General features: G+C 47.8%; 1 protein-coding gene and 1 long non-coding RNA gene across 3 annotated transcripts in view; both read left to right on the forward strand.

Annotated features, from left to right (window-relative positions):
• Positions 1–15,109, forward strand: part of ptgfrnb (prostaglandin F2 receptor inhibitor b) — a 191,085-nt gene that overhangs the window by 53,875 nt on the left and 122,101 nt on the right. The window lies entirely within an intron of this gene.
• Positions 1–15,109, forward strand: part of LOC115577270 (uncharacterized) — a 38,516-nt gene that overhangs the window by 9,389 nt on the left and 14,018 nt on the right. Inside the window, exons 4-5 of one of the 2 annotated variants that reach the window (XR_003983072.1) lie at positions 1,989–2,056; positions 14,479–14,584. This is a non-coding gene — a long non-coding RNA (uncharacterized LOC115577270). Of the gene's footprint in view, positions 1–1,988; positions 2,057–14,478; positions 14,585–15,109 lie in introns of those variants that run through there. The other variant, XR_003983073.1, reaches the window with a different exon arrangement.

Genomic DNA, 15,109 nt, shown 5'->3' on the forward strand with positions numbered 1-15,109 from the left:
TAGTTGTAGTTTCTAAAAGTTCAGTTATTTCCTCAACCAGCTGCTCACTGTGTTTCCACACTGACAGGAGGAAGCGGTGCAGTTGTTGGACTGTTCGTGTCAGAGGAGGACAATCTGTCAGACTGATACACAACAACACTTTTCACTGTTAGTTTGAGTCTGGAGTCTGGACACATGAAGGTGGTGTTTCTGAGACTACTATATTCTGGATCCTGTATAAATTAGACTGAAGGGTGACTGGGTGAGTTCATAGTCAGCTGACCCTCTCACCCTCCTGCCCTCCTCCTTTTCTCTCCATATTCAGCAGTCATATGAAAGAAGGCTGCTTTGACTCCATTGAAGCTGCAGTCAGGTTGAAGTGTTGGATTTAGGGAGCCCTCCAGGGAAGCCCGGCTGACACCTCAAAGGTTTGGACTCCACTGAGGCCCCTTCAAGGCCGGGGTTCACATTGATGCTGTTTTTAAATGGCCAGTTCACCGCAGCAGAACAGCAGGACAGAATATTCACTCACAGCTAGAGAAGAGGGAGGAGGAGCCATTTTACTGCAGACAGAAACTAAATGAGTTGTAGACTGAAAAGCAGAGATGCTGGAGGAGCTTCACAGAGATCGCTGAGACTGCTGCAACCGTTTTCCAGATCATGTTGTTTCATGTTTGTAGCCATGTTAGTGACATGACTGTGTGGATTGATTTACTGGCCTTCACTGGTACAATAACCCAAAATTCATTGCAGTACAGAAGTGACATTGAGCGGATTGTTCATGTGCAAACTTTATTGTAATGTTACTTGCATCCTGTAGGCTAGAAGATTTATCCTACCACATCATGACACAGAAATATGTAGAAGTATAGATCAATATGTATTTTATTACTGAAGTCTTTAGGGCTGTCTGTCAGTGGCTTACATTTGCCTTGCCGTCTCACGCACTCCAGACTTGAGGTGATGACAGTGCACGGGTCACGATATGTAGGACTGAAGTCCACATGGTGGAGATTTATATTCAGTCCGAGTCTGGTGAAACTGAGCAGCCACGGACTGCCAGAAGAACTGAGTATCAATTCTTAATACTTATGTTATAATCTTGTTGATTTCTTCATTGATCGGGTCGTTCCTGACCTTCACCAAACATGTCTGATCTCGTTACTGTCACAGAGCTGTAAGTCTGCCCTGCATCACAGCAGTAACTGGTTTCCTGAAGGTGGGGAACACTTTGAAAAATGTTGGGCAGGAATATGAAGTATACATGATCTGTATAATGTGCACCAAGTCACGCAAACTACAGCACGGAAAAGCATCACACAAAAATGTGAAGCTTATCCTGTGTTAACTTATGGAAACAAATCAGTGCACGTACGTCTCAGCGCCTACTGTGAGTTCTGTCCTGATCTCATTAATACTGACGGAGCTGAAGAGTTGACATGATGTAGACGTCTCAGCAGTAATGTATAATAAAAATACTGGAGCCTGTGAGACACTTGTAGTGCAGATTTCCAGGCTTGTTAACAATGTGTCATTTAGATTAGTTTCACACTCGTAAATCATTGAACAAAGAGTCACAGCGGCTCTCCAGCCAACAGACATTAATCACAAGCTGATGTTGGACTGAGTCCTCCGAGCTGCAGGGTGTGACCGAGGAATCACCCTCGTCCTCCTCAGTCTGCAGGAAAGAGGGAAGAAAGATCTCTACGTTCACACTCTGTTGGCTGAAACCACACATTCCTGTTGCAGTACAACACAGACACATGGGGACACAAAGCTCGGAGGAGTTGATGAATGTTTAGATTCTCCTGCCAACATCACAGCTCTGTGTCCGGGCCTGCGACTCTCACATTCAGCCACTGACAGCCACTCACTGATGGTTTGTCTTGTAGTCAGCACGTGTTAAAAGATGTTTCATGCTCACTTTGTCTTCATGAAGTGTGATAAATAACCAAATGAAGCCGTGTGTGTAGATGTTAAATGGTGTGTTGTCCTGTGGTTGTTTGCAGGTCGGTTTGATGCCAATTAATCAGAAACGGAAACGATGTCCAACCTGGAGGACCGGCTGTATGGAAAGGTAAGAATCAATGAATGAACTTGGATTGATAGGGATCTTTATAAAGATGAGATGTCAGGTCAGTATATACGTACAGGTGAAACAGGTAGAAGAGTACAAACAGAAGGCCTGATAACTTATAACAATACTTTAATTTGTTGTTTACGAGCATGTAGAGTCCATTTGGCTGCAGTTGTGTAGCTCAGTCTGTTATGTTACACCTGAAGGTTTGAGTCAAAACAGGAAGTCTAACAGCTTCACCACATTACTGACACCCAAACTGTATTTTTATGCCTCAAGTCTTTATTTTGTTGGAACTTCTGCACTTTAAAGATCCAACTGTTTCTTTCCTGATAGTGATTCTAATGTCTAAACTCAGAGTATAACAGCTTCTTCACTGTATACATCCAGAAACCTTGTTTTATGACTGACCCCCAATTTCCACTGGATGCGTCTCCGCTGCGTTGTGTCTCTGCTGCGTTGCGTCTCTGCTGCGTTGTGTCTCTGCTGCGTTGTGTCTCTGCTGCGTTGCATCTCTGCTGCGTTGCGTCTCCGCTGCGTTGCGTCTCCGCTGCGTTGCGTCTCCGCTGCGTTGCGTCTCCGCTGCGTTGTGTCTCCGCCACGCCAGCGCAGCAGATACGTTTCACTTTAGTCAATGTGTCAATCCCCACCAGGTCCGCTGCGCTGCGTATCTGATACGCAGGACTTCTCTTTCTGGCGGATGCCGAAGCACGACGCAGCAATTCAGCTGAATTTAGCACCGAGGAGACAGGAAGTCACACACCGAAACAGCGATATGACATCCGGTTACTTTTCAAAATAAAACACTCCGTGTTGACACCAGCACACAAATCTCAAAAAAGAGACAAACATAAGCTCTTCTGCTGATCCTTCGGCTGGGAACACTTTGTGTTGTTGTTTTTAATAACACAGACCTGTAACTGCGGTCGTGAGTGATTATGTGATTATCGCGGGAACTCCTCGGCCTCGTGATGCCAGCTGTCTACCGTACTGCGCCGTGGCGGACTCAAACCGCAACCGGTGGGGATTGCCGGACGGCGGAGCAAAACCGGATCGGAGCTGCAACGCAGCGGACCCGTGTCCAGTGGAAATTGGGGGTTATATCCCGCCTCTAGGCCAAAAAGCCAATCGTGTGCTTTATCATAACTGAACTGGGAAACAAAGCTGCTAATCACGTTGTTGCACTGACGTGAGCGCTGTTTATCTTCACAACTGTCTGAACTGATTTGGTGCAGCTGCAGACTTGTGATAAGTGGAAGAGGAGCATATCACACAGGGTTGACTCTTGATTCTGTGCGTGCAGTGAAGTTCTGATTCTGTGTTGGGTTCTAAAATTGTTGGGTGTGCAGAACGCTGGTTGGAAGTGATTTCAGTTTTTATTGTGATATTCAGTCAGCACAGTGACTAACTGGGCCGTCCATGTGTTTCTGAGTCTGATCCCCGTTAACACGATCAGTAATTCAGCCTGTCTGTTTGGATCTTTGTTGTCGGTCAGTGAACACTGAAGTCACAGCAGAACTGAGGCTCAGCACATCCAGTGTAGACAGACAGGCTGCATCAGCTGCTTCTGCTGCTGCACACAAACATGGCAGTGTGTGTGTGTGCGGCGCGTCCATCTTCTGTTGTGTTGCTGTCCATCAGCTGATCCGCTGACTAAAAGAGAGTGAGTCTGCTGCAGAGTTCATGTGTCTTTGGTCTCTGTGAAGCTTTTAGGTTTGTGTTCACAGCTGAGGCCTGCATCTCTCTCACTCACACACACAGTTCCCTGTGCGTCGCTGCTCATTATTCATTCATTCAGGTTCCTGCTTGTCTTCTCCCCAGAGACCCCTCAGACTCCCTCCGTGCCCACTAAAGACCCTCTGAGGTCAAAGGTCAGTGATGTCAGAGGGCCGCCTGCCACTCTGTGTTAGCAGAAACAACAATAACCACGGAGCAGTGGAACATATCTGTGTGTGTTCTGGTCAGATGGACTGACTGTAAACACTGAGCATCGCAGTAAATGTGTCGGCGTGTACTTGTTGTGTATCACAAACATGTACACAACCAGCCGTGATGCTCTGGTCTCGGGTCTTAGACTGTTTCCTCCTGTCCTCCTCATCACAGTGTGGACGAGTCTGTAATCAGCTGCTGGCAGCAGATCACAGATTCATCTCCGTCTGGTGTTAGTGAGCAGTGGAGGTGACTGTGATGAGGGTGGAGGTGATGAAGGTGGAGGCAGGTTGATCCACACAGTGCTGAAAACAGCAGCACTTGGCAGACAGTGTTTCAGACATTTTGTGTTGGTTAGTGTCGGTGTTGGTTAGTGTCGGTGTTGGTTAGTGTCGGTGTTGGTTAGTGTCGGTGTTGGTTAGTGTCGGTGTTGGTTAGTGTTGGTGTTGGTTAGTGTCGGTGTTGGTTAGTGTTGGTGTTGGTTAGTGTCGGTGTTGGTTAGTGTCGGTGTTGGTTAGTGTTGTCCATGTTGGGAACCCCTTCTGATCAGTTTGCCAAAAGTGGACCTACTAGTGATTGTTTGTCCTCATTACTATGTGTTTTGAACTGGGGCACAAGACTGAAAGGAAATGAAAGTAAAACTTTGTTCCACAGAGAAATGTCTGTTGTGTTCCCTCAGTAATATTTCTCCATGCTAAATAACCCGTGCTGCTACTGAGTCATTGTACTCTGTTTATGATCTCCGGTCACGCCTCGGCTACAGGAGGTTAAACACGCCGGTCCTACAGTGACCGTCAGCATCCACAGATGTGTTGTAAACTGGTGCACAAAGACTGTCGTGTGAACGTCAGCTTATGTGATTGGCCACCGCTACATGATGGTGGACTACGTTTTTCCAAAAGGTGACTCCATCTCCACTTTTTCGGTCAGCCAAATCGGACTACCTTCAGTAAAATGAATAGGAAAACCTGCGTTTTTACCGCCACACTGGTTACAGTGTGAATCCAATGCTGCGCTATGGCATGCTGTGTGTGTGTTTGTTGTTTTTTCCCCTCTTGGCATGCCTGCCACACACGACACTGGGGTTGTGGCTGAGTCCTCGATTCCAACTTTGATTCTGAAAGTTGGGATCGTGACATCATTTTGATCGATATCCATCTTACAGTCGAGATCGTGACACCCCTATTAGTGACTACTCATTAAAACATGTTGTGTATAATTAGGGTAAGAAATTAACAACCAAGTGGAAGTGCAGGTAGAGGTCAGCGAGGTCAGAACGATGGACGATCATTTCTGTTGAGCCGCATTTGCAAGTGTTGAGTGTCACTACCATAATCGTGCCGGTGACATCTGACTGAAAGTGTGTATCCTTGTCTGTGTAGACTGAGAATGAACTGGTTCAGTTTACAGATATGTTGAACAAATACTGGATTAGTCACTGCCTCCACCAGTAGTATGAATTTGGCAGAGATGAAGATAATGATGATGATGAAGATGATTGTCATTAACATCACTCAGTCATCTGACCCATCGATGATCCGAGATACTGAGAGCAGCTTTAATCTCGACTGGGGCTGTAACGATTCATTGAGTTACTCGATTAACTTGATTATAAAAATTCCTCGAGGCAAAAACTCTGCCTCGAAGCCCCGTTACATTCCTGTGACGCGCAGGGATCTGATTGTTCCACACGGACCGTTGTTCAGGAAGCACACCAGCGTTATACTCCCTATAAGAGCATGCTAACCATCTAGCAACATATTAATGCAGCACACCAACTTAACGGGAAGAAGCTCGGCTAAACGCTCATGATAATCATTTTCACCTAATCGAAACTCAATTCTGATACCAAGCAACTAAAGGAGCACGTAGAAAAAACACGCTAATGGTGCATGTCAGAAAAATTGACATTAGCGATTAAGCTACTTCATGCTAACGCTACATACAGCATGTCATATGAAAGCTGGGACTCTACAAATTTCAACGGTATACGTCTCATCACTCTGCGCCCAAAACTCACTGAAACAGCCGCCGAAGAAGAGCAAAAATAAACATCACTTTATACAGACATGATCATGAATTACGTGCTACATTGGCTGTTTTGTGATTATAAACTCTGTTTGAGTGCATTACACCGCCTCCACCGGCTAATCCAATGTGTCTGTGTCACTTTGAAATGATTCCTGACAGTTCAGGATAAGTTTCGGTTCCAGGAGGACACGTATAGTGTGGAGTAGGTAGGACCCTAGTCTTCGCACACAGTGTATTTGCCTCCTTGTGATTGGCGGATTAGTGTGGTTATCATGGATTTGGGGACTGGATTTATTTATAATTTATTTATTTAATTTATTTATAATTGTTTTATTTACATTTATTTTTTTATTAATTGTACACATTGTGTACCTGTTTGGCTTGATATTTTATATTCATTCTTTGTTCTCAGGTGGGTAATTTGCAGAAGGTGCAATCCTTTTTTTGTAATGTTGTATTAAGAAAACAAAACCAAGGCCAAATGGCCTTTACTGTATTCACAGTTTTACATGTTATACATGTTTTACAGTAAGTTGATTTAACTGTACTGTTGTTTAATTATTGGCACTTAGTAAATGGGCTTAGTTTTGGAGCCAAATGTTGGAGTTGGAATGAATACCTCTGTTTTTGAGAAATGCTTGATCATTTTACAGCCACATCATTTTCGTTATGCATTATTTGTTTTGGTTGTTTAAAAACGCAAAACATTTTTTTATCCGATTAATCGATCGATAAAGTGCTAAATTAATCGATTACAAAAAGAATTGATAGCTGCATCCCTGATCTCGACTCTGTGGTTCTGCCTCAGTGTGTTCAGGAGGATTCTCTGGACTATTTAAAGATTTGATTTGCTGTCCAAAGAATGTCCTGTTAACTCCTGCCAAGTGTGTGTGTGTGTGTGGGGGGGGGGGGAACTCAGATAATGTGATGGAGGCTTGCATGCTTCACACACACACACACAGACACACACACACACACACACACACACACACACACACACACACACACACACACACACACAGACAGAAGGAGAGAGAGCTGTGGGTGGAGCTGTCTGAGCCTGCAGACTGATATTCTGTCCAGCAGCCTCACTGTGAACGTGAGACTCTCCCTGCTGGACCGCTGCTGTTTCTACTGACTGTCTCTGTCTCTGCTGTGGATCTCTGGATCTCTAGACTTCTTTACAGAGACGAGTTGTTGTGCTCAGTTCGTCGCGGTCTTTGTCGTCGGTTTGGATTACTTTACATTTGTACAGAGAGGATCTGAGTGGAAGTCGTACTCCCCTCAAACAGGGTAAGTGCCTTGCTCGCTCCGATGGCAGCCCCCTCCTTCTTCTCCTGCTGCTCCTGTTTCTGAAGCTGCAAAGATGATTGTATTCAGAACCAGAGAAATGTTCTTGTCCGTCACCAGCCAGTAGCAAAAGACATCCCACACTCCTGTAAAAGTTTTATATGTAAAAAGAAATAATCCTTAGATTTAAGAAAGAAACGGTTTTGATTAGTGTTTGTTGCAGCGCGTGTTTTAAATTCAGCTTGATATCATGTGAAAAGCTCTGAGAAGATTTCCGTCAACACTGCGTTTCTATTGTTGATGAAGCAAGTCTGAAGTTCTGTTCCTGTTCTGTGCAATGACTAGAAAGAAAAGACCAAAACTGTTACATTGGCACATCAATACGTTCGTTCTCATGCTGAGGTTCAGGGACGTGAAGGACTCCTTTGAACATGACTCACTGGTCCTGGAATTCCTGGAATGTCAGGGGATTTTAAGATGTGTTTTCTCGCCAGGTAAACTGTGTGAAGACTTTAAGAGAAAATAGATGAATGTGAGAGGTGGACCAGCTCACAGCAATGTGTTTTACAGCTGATTAACACTCGTGTTGCAGTCTGGAGCAAATACAAAACTGAAAAATTGACAGGACAGGGACCAGGACGGGGCCCGGGACAGGGCCCGGGACAGGGACCGGGACAGGGACCGGGACAGGGCCCAGGACAGGGCCCAGGACAGGGCCCAGGACAGGGCCCAGGACAGGGACCAGGACAGGGACCAGGACAGGGACCAGGACAGGGACCAGGACAGGGACCAGGACAGAGACCAGGACAGGGACCAGGACAGGGACCAGGACAGGGACCAGGACAGGGACCAGGACAGGGACCAGGACAGAGCCCAGGACAGAGACCAGGACAGTTCAACCTCCAGACACTCAGACTGAGATCATGTCCTGCTCCTCTTCTCTGAGGTGGTAGAAGACCTGCAGCACTCACAATGTTTAGTGTCAGTGTTAAATCCTGGAAACAATTCCTTCTACTTTCTCTGATGATCAGATTTCCAAAGTCGACACATTTGATTTGAACTCGATCCAGTTTCTGTTCTGTTGTGGATGTGTGGATGTGTGTGTTTATAGAAGTGTGTGTTTGTGCTGAAGGTTGGTGTGTGAACAGTCTGAGGCCTGCAGGGGGAGAAACTGGCTCCATAGTCTGATGTTGGAGCCAAGATGGAGGCAGGATTCGGCCCTCTGCTCCTCCACCCTCCTCTTTTCTCCTCCACCCTCCTCTCTGCTCCTCCACCCTCCTCTGCTCCTCCACCCTCCTCTCTGCTCCTCCACCCTCTCTGCTCCTCCACCCCCCTCTCTGCTCCTCCACCCTCCTCTGCTCCTCCACCCTCCTCTCTGCTCCTCCACCCTCCTCTCTGCTCCTCCACCCTCCTCTCTGCTCCTCCATCCTCCTCTGCTCCTCCACCCTCCTCTCTGCTCCTCCATCCTCCTCTCTGCTCCTCCACCCCCTCTCTGCTCCTCCATCCTCCTCTGCTCCTCCACCCTCCTCTCTGCTCCTCCATCCTCCTCTCTGCTCCTCCACCCTCCTCCTCTCTTCTCCTCCATCCTCCTCTCTTCTCCTCCACCCCTCCTCTCTGCTCCTCCACCCTCCTCTGCTCCTCCACCCTCCTCTCTGCTCCTCTACCCTCCTCTCTGCTCCTCTACCCTCCTCTCTGCTCCTCCACCCTCCTCTCTGCTCCTCTACCCTCCTCTCTTCTCCTCCATCCTCCTCTGCTCCTCCACCCTCCTCTCTGCTCCTCCACCCTCCTCTCTGCTCCTCTACCCTCCTCTCTGCTCCTCCATCCTCCTCTGCTCCTCCACCCTCCTCTTTTCTCCTCCACCCTCCTCTCTGCTCCTCCCCCTCCTCTTTTCTCCTCCACCCTCCTCTCTGCTCCTCCACCCTCCTCTGCTCCTCCATCCTCCTCTTTTCTCCTCCATCCTCCTCTCTGCTCCTCTAACCCTCCTCTCTGCTCCTCCCATCCTCCTCTCTGCTTCCTCCATCCTCCTCTGCTCCCTCTGCTCCTCCACCCTCCTCTCTTCTCCTCCACCCTCCTCTTTTCTCCTCCACCCTCCTCCTCTGCTCCTCCACCCTCCTCTTTTCTCCTCCACCCTCCTCTCTGCTCCTCCACCCTCCTCTGCTCCTCCATCCTCCTCTTTTCTCCTCCACCCTCCTCTCTGCTCCTCTACCCTCCTCTCTGCTCCTCCATCCTCCTCTCTGCTCCTCCATCCTCCTCTCTTCTCCTCCACCCTTCTCACTGAATGTTTCTGCACATCATTGCTGGAGGCACAAACTATCACACTGAAGTTAGCAGGGAGATCTGCAGATTTAAAGGAGTAATTTAAATATTTGAGTGATTTTTATTTATTCAGCTGCAAATGTTTTAGTGTTGTAGGTCACATGATGAGATCTGATGAGTAAATCTGACTTCACTGCTGCAGGCACCACAAACACACCGTTCTCACTGAGGCGTTTGAAAAATGTGCAGTTTAATTAGCCAGAGGCTGCATAGCTGCTGCAGGTGGCTGCCTGCACACACACACACACACACACGCACACACACACACACACGCACGCGCACACTCTGAGGCCCTTCAGGTGTAAAGTGTCTCTCAGGTCAAGTCAGTCTTCTGACAGGTAACAGTGACTGACATACAGGAAGTGTTACATGAGAGTTGAGATAATCGCTCACCATCTGTGGACGACACTGAGATGATGTGAAGGTGTAAACTGATAATGGTCTCATTCCAAGTTGTGTGTTGCTTATTGAGGCTCTTTCATGTTCCTTATATTAAGTATTGATAAAACAGTCAGCGTGTCACTTCTTAGTAGCTGTGACGGTAGTTTTCTTCCTGTGATGTCATGAAGTGATTGAGAAGAGGGTTTCTGATCAGCAGTTATGTTGATAGTAGATTCTGAGGATTCAGGATGATATTAATAAAAGATCAGGGTAATTAATTTAGAAATAATGTCAACGTCAGACCAGAAGGGATGAATTATAGAACAGATGAAAACCTTCAAGTAGCTTCTGAAGACAGGCTCCTGTCACATGAGGAGAAACATCTGGATATCTGGCCAACAGCTGGACTCCACCTGTATCTGACTGTGTGTTTGCTCTTTGTTGTGTGATAATGTCAGTTTGTGTTCACACTGTCCAGTCACAGGTGAACACAGGTGATGTGACAGCCGGCCTCTGTTCTTTATAGTGTGTCCAGCTGTGACGGGAACATGTGGAGGCAGCAGAGATGATTCTGCCCACTCCACATCATTAGTTTAGTCTCTGAAATATCAAACTTTGACTCTCTGTATTAACAGACTCTGAGTCAAATCAACTTGATCAGGACATCCGTACAGATCGGACCTGGTATTGATACATTTTCTGTAGTTGTGATGTGTTAAAATTGTCCCATCGTCCTGAAGCTATCAGAGTTGGGACTGATGTGTGTTACCTGAGCTGCTCACACCAACAGGATATTAACTCCAGTCTGAATCCTCCATTCAGACAGTCCTCACTTTCATTTCCTCTTCAGAAGCCTCAGAGCGTCTCCTGTCCTGCCTGTGTACCCATAATGCACTCTGTTCCCTTCAGACAGCTGACAGAAAATATGTGTGGTTGTTTACCAGAAGTTCAGTATGTTATGGAACCAATCAGAGAGAGGCTGCCGGCCTCGCAGCTTGTTGTGCTCTCGTTGTGAATGTGGTTCATATTATCTCCTGAATGGAACCAGAGTGTCTCAACAACAAGCTTCTCTTCAGTCTGTGAGACAGAAGACAGCATCTGTCCTCGGGTCGGACGAAGCGCCTGTCCTCGGGTCGAACGAAGCGCCTGTCCTCGGGTCGAACAAAATGTCTGTCCTCGGGTCGAACAAGCATCTGTCCTCGGGTCGAACGAAGCGCCTGTCCTCGGGTCGAACGAAGCGCCTGTCCTCGGGTCGAACGAAGCGCCTGTCCTCGGGTCGAACGAAGCGCCTGTCCTCGGGTCGAACGAAGCGCCTGTCCTCGGGTCGAACGAAGCGCCTGTCCTCGGGTCGAACGAAGCGCCTGTCCTCGGGTCGAACGAAGCATCTGTCCTCGGGTCGAACGAAGCGCCTGTCCTCGGGTCGAACGAAGCGCCTGTCCTCGGGTCGAACGAAGCGCCTGTCCTCGGGTCGAACGAAGCGCCTGTCCTCGGGTCGAACGAAGCGCCTGTCCTCGGGTCGAACGAAGCGCCTGTCCTCGGTCGAACGAAGCGCCTGTCCTCGGGTCGAACGAAGCGCCTGTCCTCGGGTCGAACGAAGCGCCTGTCCTCGGGTCGGACGAAGCGCCTGTCCTCGGGTCGAACGAAGCGCCTGTCCTCGGGTCGAACGAAGCGCCTGTCCTCGGTCGAACGAAGCGCCTGTCCTCCGGGTCGAACGAAGCGCCTGTCCTCCGGTCGAACGAAGCGCCTGTCCTCGGGTCGAACGAAGCGCCTGTCCTCGGGTCGAACGAAGCGCCTGTCCTCGGGTCGAACGAAGCGTCTGTCCTCGGGTCGAACGAAGCGCCTGTCCTCGGGTCGAACGAAGCGCCTGTCCTCGGGTCGAACGAAGCGCCTGTCCTCGGGTCGAACGAAGCGCCTGTCCTCGGGTCGAACGAAGCGCCTGTCCTCCGGTCGAACGAAGCGCCTGTCCTCGGGTCGAACGAAGCGCCTGTCCTCGGGTCGAACGAAGCGTCTGTCCTCGGGTCGAACGAAGCGCCTGTCCTCCGGTCGAACGAAGCGCCTGTCCTCCGGTCGAACGAAGCGCCTGTCCTCGGGTCGAACGAAGCGTCTGTCCTCCGGTCGAACGAAGCGCCTGTCCTCGGGTCGAACGAAGCGCCTGTCCTCGGGTCGAACGAAGCGTCTGTCCTCGGGTCGAACAAAGCGCCTGTCCTCGGGTCGAACAAAGCGCCTGTCCTCCGGTCGAACAAAGCGCCTGTCCTCGGGTCGAACAAAACGCCTGTCCTCCGGTCGAACAAAGCGCCTGTCCTCGGGTCGAACAAAGCGCCTGTCCTCGGGTCGTACGAAACGCCTGTCCTCCGGTCGAACGAAGCGCCTGTCCTCGGGTCGAACGAAGCGCCTGTCCTCGGGTCGAACGAAGCGCCTGTCCTCGGGTCGTGGACCTGGTCTGTGGATCATTGTGTTTGTTGATTTACTGAAGAATGACTGCAGTCATTGGCCTCCTGTTGCTGGTTCAAAGCTGTTAGATATGCTGCCTCTGATTCCTGGAGTAACCGACAGAAGGACGACCTGATTTGATTACCATGGCAGAATTTAGGTTCATTCTGTAAGATGACAGATTCATTCTAAAAGATGACAGAAGAACTCTTGGTCAGTGTGTTTGCTCATAAACCCCCTGAATTTGACTTTAATCAAGTTTAATTTTGAGGTTTATGATCTGCTGCCTTCTAGTGGTCCTTCTTTTTCTGTCAGGTCTGTGATGATGAATGTGACATGCAAGGAAAAAACAAACAGGATAAGTCATCTCTAACAAAGTGAAACGAGTCCATCACCTGTTTGTGGTGGGTTTACCTAGTTTAAAGAAACCTGCAGATACAGGCTGTGTGTGTGTCTGTGTGTGTGTGTGTGTCTGTGTGTGTGTGTCTGTGTGTGTGTCTGTGTGTGTGTCTGTGTGTGTCTGTGTGTGATGGGGCGCAACATCAACAATCTGTCAATTTAAAGACAGGGAGGGATCAGTGACGGTCACTTTATCACCATGTTCTCACATTTATACACTAAATTCAGGATAGACTGATTATCAGTACCGGTCAGATTATCAGTACCGGTCAGGTCAGATTATCGGTACCGGTCAGGTCAGATTATCAGTACCGGTCAGGTCAGATTATCGGTACCAGTCAGGTCAGATTATCGGTACCGGTCAGATTATCAGTGTCCCGCCCACAACACTTTTCTTCACTACAGAACAGAACTTGAGTAAATTGTACTCAGGTTTATTTCATCACTCGTTGTTTGAAATTTTGATGAAATGCCTCCAGATTATGACTGACCTTTGACCTGATGGTAGTAACCACAGGCTTTGCAGAGGAGCACACCGTGTAACCGAAGTGGAGCACATTATGTCCCTCCGCCCACCAAAGTTAACCACAGAGGTCAAAGGTCACCGTGGCTTTAGGAGCGTCTGTGGCCGATGTGACAAATGTGTCATCCAGGTGTAGTAAAATAACCTTCAACATGTTCATGGAAACAATGTAGCTTGTTTTTATCAAACAGCTCAAAGCTGAATTTAAACAAGTAGGCTGACGCCAAAACATGCTCGTGTGATGCATCAGCTCAGAGTCCTTCTGAAACCTAGCTGGGATGATTTTGTCTAATGTTGATATAATAATATCAGCATTATCAATGTGTATGTTAACAAAATGTGATTAATATTCTGAATCGTTTACAGATTATCTATTACAGTTGATTGTTGCCCTGGAAGATGTTTCATGCATTGATATTCTTTAATAACCACATTCAGAGATTTTTATCCCCTTGATGTTTTCTATGTAAGAATCATGATGTACATCTGGAAGAGAACCGGGTCTGATATAACTGGATCATCTTTACGTGGTTTTACATCAGTTTCTACAGCTGTGTGTCAGTAAATCAGTGTCACTTCAGTCAGACTGACGTGTAACTGATGTGCTGTTACAAACCATCAGCCAAGAGGTCACATCCAGATGATGTTAACAGCCCGGCTCATGTGGACACTGATGGAAACAAATGTGTTTTAGATTAATCTGTCTTTGTGTGTCTGTGTGTGTGTTCATTTGTCACACTGGACACATTCATCTGTTGTGTCCATTAGACAAACTTCATTATGTGCTGCAGCAGCTGCGTCGTTGTGCAGAGAGTCATCTCTCACACAGAGGAGGTCCGGGTCAACGTTAATATGAACTTAAAGATGGAGGTGACGGAGCTGCTGCTCTCGATCTGTTCAGTGTGCAGCTGAACTCTGTTCAGACACACAACATCAGGCCAATCAGCCTGACTATCACTATTGTCTGCTGTCCACCTGCTGCTGCAGGAACATCCCAGCGTGTACGTCGTGGTTCCACACATCCTGTTTGGTTAACAGATCTGTTAGGGATGCATGACACAGACTTTTCAGCCGATAAAGTTTTGCATTATTGTATGATGCAGGGGTGTTTAATGTTTTTCAGGTCAAGGACCCCCAAACTGATGGAGAGATAGAGCTGGGACCCCCGACTATATATACTGTATTAAATGATGTTTTATATTAAACTGGGCCTGGTGCCATGTATAAACGTACCTTGTTATTGTGCATTCAGTACTAAGCTGTTCAAATAATACACAGGTTCATATATTCATGTTTGCTAGGTGCACTGAGTGGGGTCGCTGCGCCACCGCCATCTACAACATAACCATTGCCAATATCAGCATTGTCTGCCATTTGCATGATAATCATGCATACATGCTACTCAATTTGAGTAGCATGTATGCATGATTATCATGCCTTAATAGCCTTATCTCTAATAACACGTGTTGTGTTGAGCACACAGTCTCTCTCCTCTGAAACACGTGTTGTCAGTGACAGCTGTTGTCTTCTCCTGAACTTTAAGACGCCGCCCGCTCCAGCGATGCCATGTGGCTCTTGTGTGGCTCTTGTGTGGCTCTTGTGTGGCTCTTGTGTGGCTCTTGTCTACATTGCTTGGCTCTACATCATGAACACGACATCAGTTTTGTTCTTCTTCTCTGTGTTTGTTGGTGGCAGGAGAACCAGCTTTAAAGGGGCATACTGCCACATGCTGTGTGTAATTGTTGCACTCAGTT

This window comes from Sparus aurata, chromosome 24 (assembly GCF_900880675.1).
Source record: "Sparus aurata chromosome 24, fSpaAur1.1, whole genome shotgun sequence".
NCBI classification, from domain to species: domain Eukaryota; kingdom Metazoa; phylum Chordata; class Actinopteri; order Spariformes; family Sparidae; genus Sparus; species Sparus aurata.